Source organism: Macaca mulatta, chromosome 7, assembly GCF_049350105.2.
Source record: "Macaca mulatta isolate MMU2019108-1 chromosome 7, T2T-MMU8v2.0, whole genome shotgun sequence".
Taxonomy (NCBI): Eukaryota; Metazoa; Chordata; class Mammalia; order Primates; family Cercopithecidae; genus Macaca; species Macaca mulatta.
In genome coordinates, this window is record NC_133412.1 from 42,651,925 (window position 1) to 42,658,322 (window position 6,398).

General features: G+C 48.1%; 1 non-coding gene across 1 annotated transcript; it reads left to right on the plus strand.

The window, feature by feature from the left end:
• The first annotated feature begins 3,692 nt into the window (after positions 1-3,692).
• Positions 3,693-3,796, plus strand: LOC114679770 (U6 spliceosomal RNA). The gene has a single exon (XR_003731880.2). It is a non-coding gene; the product is annotated as a U6 spliceosomal RNA (small nuclear RNA).
• The last annotated feature ends 2,602 nt before the right edge of the window (positions 3,797-6,398 follow it).

Here is a 6,398-nt window from a genome sequence, read left to right on the forward strand (position 1 = left end):
AACCCTGAAGATGGAGGCAGCCTGGGATACAGGGCGTGGGCAGCCCCCTGGCTGACCCCCACTGCACCCTCCACCGCAGGGACGTCCCTCCTCTTTTCCGTACTTTCTGGCCCTGGCGCGAACCTTGTTGGCGCCAATGGGCTTTTAATATTTTCCATTCCTGGCTGGGATACAACATTTCACCTCAAAAATGCTTCCTCCCCCTCACCAAAGGGTGTGTCTTTCCAGTGAGAGGAACCGGAGGCTCGATGTGGAGGTTCTGGACCCACCGGTATTCTCGGGCTTGGAGGAGCCACAGTCCAGCCCTGGAGAAAGAGGTGGCAGAAATGTCTTCCCAGCCAATGAAGTGAGTTCCCAGGCCTGCCTGAGGCCTCCTGGACCCACAGGAAGCCTGGATCCTCAGTGACAAAGCAGGGGGCCACCTGCTTACTTCCATGTGAGACTCAGCCCCTGCCCTCCACTTGCCCTCTGACCTTGGCCAAGTGGCTTCACCTCTCTGAGCCCCCATGGCCCATCTGAACAGTGGGAATAATGACAATGTCTAGCTTTCAAGGTCCTTGTGGGGCTCTAATGCTGCACATTCAGGTCCTCTGAGGAGCTTTAAAACACACCCATGCCCCGCTCAGAGATTCTGATTTAATTGCTCTGGGATAGGGCTTGGATGTTGGTATATTTCAAAAAAACCCTCCAGGTGATTCTCACTCACAGTCACAGTTGACAACTAGTGCTTCGATGGGAAAGAACTTTTTCTTTTTTATTTTTTTTATTTTGGAGTCTCGCTCTGTTGCCCAGACTGGAGTACAGTGGCAGAGTCTTGGCTCCCTACAACTCCCACCTCCCAGGTTCAAGCGATTCTCCTGCCTCAGCCTCCCAAGTAGCTGGGATTACAGGCATGCACCACCACGCCCAGCTAATTTTTATATTTTTAGTACAGGCGGGGGTTTCACCATGTTGGCCAGGCTGGTCTTGAACTCCTGACCTCAGGTGATGTGCCTGCCTCAGCCTCCCAAAAAGCTGGGATTACAGGCGTGAGCTACTGCACCCGGCCTGGGAAAGCACTTTCTAAAATGACCTGTACAGGTGCCAGCTGCTGCTTTGACGATCAAGGGTGTCACACCACTCATTTTCCCAAAAATATGACCCCAGGGATGCCCGAAATCCCACTGAAATGTGGTAGAGGGAAAGCACTTTGAAGGGAAGTGAGAGGTCCTCCAGGTGAATTCTGTGACTTCAGGATTCCCACCGGCACACAAGCAGGTGTCTCAGAGCCACCAGGCAAGGACCCAACATACCTACCCTGCCAACCCCTTCTGCTGGATAGGCTAGGTCTTCTCCAAAGAGCATCCGGGCTTGCAGCTGACCAATAGCCTGCTCTCCCCAGCCACTCTCCCCAGATCCTGGAGAGTGGGTTGTGGGGTCAAGGTCACTCTGTTCTCTTTTTTATCTCCTTCACTGCACTTGGAGGTAAAGGGCAGCAGTCACTAAAGAATTAAATGTGGGCCGGGAGCCATGGCTCATGCCTGTAATCCCAGCATTTTGGGAGACCGAGGCAGGTGGATCACCTGAGGTCAGGAGTTCGAGACCAGCCTGGCCAACATGGTGAAACCCCGTCTCTACTAAAATACAAAAAATTAGCCAGGCATGGTAGTGGGCACCTGTATTCCCAGCTACTTGGGAGGCTGAGGCAGGAGAATTGCTTGGGCTACAAAGTGAGACTCCATCTCAAAAAACAAAAACCAAAGAATTAAAGTGGAGAGAACCAGTTGTCTGTGCTGGGGGAGGAGAGGGTGTTTGGGTGCCTCGTGGAGAGAGTCAACATCTCCTTTCCTCCTCTTGAAGAGAGAGGAACTGCAGACAGTTCCACAGCCCAGAGGAAGGAAAACAGCTGAGAGCCAGGCGCCTTCGGAAAAGGCAGCAGAGAGCCCCACTGGCTGAAGATGCTCAGTCTCTCACCATGACCAGTGTGTCCACCTGCCCCGGTGCCATATCCCAGAGTTATCATGTTATTACACAGAGGAAAGAACAGCCTCTGTCCAGGGGAGGCACAGCCCCTGTCTCGGGGAACTTCACCCAAAGGCCAGGCCCCCAGGAGAGGGCCAGAACCCTCAGTGTCCCAGGCCCAAGGTTCTTCAATAAGATTATTTAACAGACATGGGGACTAGAGACTCCCGTGGGAGACTTCAGCCCCAGAGGAAGTGGCTGTCTTCCTCAGGCAAACTATGCTTGAGAAACAGGAGCTTTCTGGAGACACTATTTTTCAAAGGGTTTCTCACAGCCCTGTGTCCCAGGCTCCAGGCCAGAGGTGGAAAGGAGAGGGAGGGAGTGATGGGGAGCATGGTGCAGGGCACCGCACAGAAGGCAGGAAGGAGGGGAGGGTCAGCAGTGCCACCAGACCGAGCCCCAAATGAGGGGGAGTCCAGGAGACAAGGCTTGCACAACCCACCACTTTGGGGTAGTCCCAGTGCCACCCAGGCTCAGAGGGCACACTGAAAGGAGGGTACATTGAAAACTATGGGCACAGGGGAACTCAGGTCCCCTGGGCTGGGCTGTGGCCTCTATTGAAGCACCTACAGCCTCAGCAAGGCCAAGAACAGGGAACTACTGAGCCTGAAAACAATTTCAGTCTCATCAAGTCTGCCCCCAGTCCCAGGTAACGCTCAGGCTTTGCAGCCAAATGCGGATTCAACCTGTCTCTACCACATGTAAGCTGCATTCACTCATTCATCCTACAGTTAAAAAATTTTTTTTGTTTTGTTTTTGAGAAAGGATCTGGCTCTGCCATCCAGGCTGGAGTGCAGTGGTGTGATCATGGTTCACTGCAGCCTCAACCTCCTAGGCCCAAGCAGTCCTCCCACCTTAGCCTCCAGAGTAGCTGGGATCACAAGTACACCACCATGCCTAGCTAATTTTTTATTTTTTATTTTTTGTAGAGACAGGGTCTTGCTACTTCACCTAAGCTGGTCTCGAACTCCTGGGCTCAAGCAATCCCCCTGTCTCAGTCTCCCAAAATGCTGGGATTACAAGCCAGAGCTGCTGTACCCAGCCCCCTACAAATTTGTTTTGTTTTGCTTTTTCCCCCATCTTCTTTGTGATAGTAAACAAATATTTTTAGCTTCTGCTATGTGCCAGGCCCTGAGCTAGGTGCTGGGGGTACAGAAAAGAACAAAGTAGGCTGGGCGTGGTGGCTCACGCCTGTAATCCCAGCACTTTGGGAGGCCAAGGCAGGAGGATCACCTGAGGTCGGGAATTCGAGACCAACCTGACCAACATGGAGAAATCCTGTCTCTACTAAAAATATAAAATTAGCCAAGCATGGTGGTGCATGCCTGTAATCCCAGCTACTCGGGAGGCTGAGGCAGGAGAATCACTTGAATCCGGGAGGTGGAGGTTGCGGTGAGCCAAGATTGTGCCATTGCACTCCAGCCTGGGCAACAAGAGCAAAACTCCGTCTCAAAAAAAAACAAAAACCAAAAAAACAAAAAGAACAAAGTACCTTTGAGGAACTTACCCCATCACTGGGGAGATGGAATGGTCACTATAGAACACTAAGGTAAACGTAGGGACAATAACATGCATGGGTTAGTGTGGAGTACCTGTTTTGGGCCCCCTCTGGGGCATCGTTCTGAGGGCGGCTCTCAGGGAAGGCTTCCTGGAAGAGGTATAATCATTTGAGTTTAAAAAAACGAATGGCAGGGCTCACTTCGGCAGCACAGATACTAAAACTGGAATGATACAGAGATTAGCGTGGCCTCTGCACAAGCATGACATACAAATCTGTGAAACGTTCCATATTTTAATAAGAAAAACAGGCCAGGCACAGTGGCTCGCGCCTATAATCCCAGCACTTTGGGAAGCCGAGGCGGATGGATCACCTGAGGTCAGGAGTTCTAGACCAGCCTGGCCAACATGGCAAAACCCAATCTCTACTAAAAATACACAAAATTAGCCGGGCATGGTGGCACGTGCCTATAATCCCAGCTACTCAGGATGCTGAGGCAGGAGAATTACTTTTTTTTTTTTTCTTGAGACAGAGTTTCACTGAGTCACCCAGGCTAAAGTGCATTGGCATGATCTTGGCTCACTGCAACCTCTGCCTCCTGGGTTCAAGTGATTCTTGTGCCTCGCCCTCCCAAGTAGCTGGGACTACAGGCCCACCACCACTCCCAGCTAATACTTGTATTTTTAGTAGAGACGGAGTTTCACCATGTTGGCCAGGCTGGTCTCGAACTCCTGACCTCAAGTGATCTGCCCATCTCAGCCTCCCAAAGTGCTGGGATTACAGGCGTGAGCCACCACAGCTGGCCTGTGTTTTTAAGCCCGTAAGACATTGTTATTAATGTTAATACAACATTTGTTTAGACTTACCCATGCATGTACCACTTTGTTCTATGTTCCTTCTTGTCTCTCATTTTTTCCATCTAGGATCACTTTTTATTTCTGTCTGCTGGTGGGCGAATACAGTTTTTGTTTGTATCATGTCATTATTTTTTCTCACTCTTAAGATATCTTTTCACTGATTTTAGAATTCTCTTAAACAAATTTTAGTGTCAATGAATTCTTACTTATTGTTTGTACCTACATTTGTATCCTCCAGCTGCTGTGCCAGTGTACACTACACCGTCACCTACCTCCTAAAGCACATAGCAAAAGAGGGCAAGGAGGATGGGCATGGTGGCTCAACACTGGTAATCCCAGCACTTTGGGAGTGACATTTTTCTCTTAAGAATAGGGAAATTGAGATAGGCATTTTCCTTTTCAGTCTGTTAGGAGGTAATGGTGTTTATATGTAGCTCACACATTCACTGGAGTCCCAGTTTTAGGTTTTTTAGACTTCCCACCTTAGAGGAGCCCCAAGTTTCTCTCAGTAGTGTGTGTTGGAGTTTGCGCCTATCAGCTCACAAGAACCAAATATTTTTCGTTCCTGTTCTTCGTACCACTAATGGCTTGAAATCTAAGGTGGGAACATTTACTTAATGGAAATCAACAAAAACTAAAACACTAAAATATATGTTTACAATATTGTGCTTATAGTTAATACTGAACCGTACACAAAACAGTGCTTTGTTTTGTTTTGTTGGAGAGCCAGTTACTGTCACACCACTGGTTCTCTCCAATCACTCACTCCCATGAGACCATGAAAATTCAAGTTCAAGTTTACTGAGTTAAAAGTTACTCACCGGACCAGGTTCAGTGGCTCACACCTATAATCCCTACACTTAGGGAGGCAGAGGCAGAAGGTTAGCTTGAGCCCAAGAGTTAGAGAACTGCCTGGACAACATAGCAAGACCCCATTCTCCACAAAAAGAAAACACAAACAGATAAATAAATAAATAATGGGCTGGGTGCAGTGGGTCACACCTGTAACTACAGCACTTTGGAAGGCTGAGGAGGGAAGATCACGTGAGAACTAGAAGTTCAAGACTAACCTAGCCAACATAGTAAGATGGGGAAACCCACCTGCCATGCTGTGAGGACACCCAGGCCACAGAGAGAGAGAGTAAGGCCACATGTAGGTGCTGCAGCCAAAAGCCCACTGAAAACCAAGCCTGCAACCAGCATCAACTGCCAAACATGTACTGAAGAGGTTGAGATGATTCCAGCACTTGTGGATGACTGCAACCATAAGAGAGACCCGGAGCAAGAGCTACCTATCTGGGGTTTTTTTTTTTGTCTCTACAAAAACAAAAACAAAAACAAAAAAACAGTTGGGCATGGTGGTGCCACTGCATTCCAGCCTGGGCAACAGAGCAAAACCTTGTCTCAAACAAAAAAAATTTTTTAAGCTTAAAATTTACAAAAATTAAAATGATAAAGTTTCAGTCATGCAAGATGAATAAGTTCTAGAGATCTGCTGTACATATTGTGTTTATAGTTAATACTGAACTGTACACTTAAAAACTTGTTAAGAGGAGCTGGGCACGGTGGCTCATGCCTGTAATCCCAGTACTTTGGGAGGCCAGGGCAGGCAGATCACTTGAGGCCAGTTCAAGACCAACGTGGCCAACATGGAAAATCCCATCTCTACAAAAAATACAAAAATGAGTGGGACATGGTGGCACGTGCCCGTATTCCCAGTTACTCAGGTGGCTGAGGCACGAGAATCGCTTGAGCCTGGGAGGTGGAGGTTGCAGTGAGCCGAGACTATGCCACTACACTCCAGCCTGGGTGACAGAGCAAGACTATATCACAAAAATTTTTTAAAAAAATTAAAATTGTGACTAGGTTAGACAATAAAAAATAAAAATAAAATAAAAATGTCCAAAAGGCAAAAGTCACTTTCATTGCTCAACTTGCCTTTGAATTCGTGACTTGTTTGGCCTGAGTATTCCTTACTTTCTTGCCAGCTCATCAGTGCATCAAAAAATAAATACATTTTTATTTTATCCATAATTGTTTTC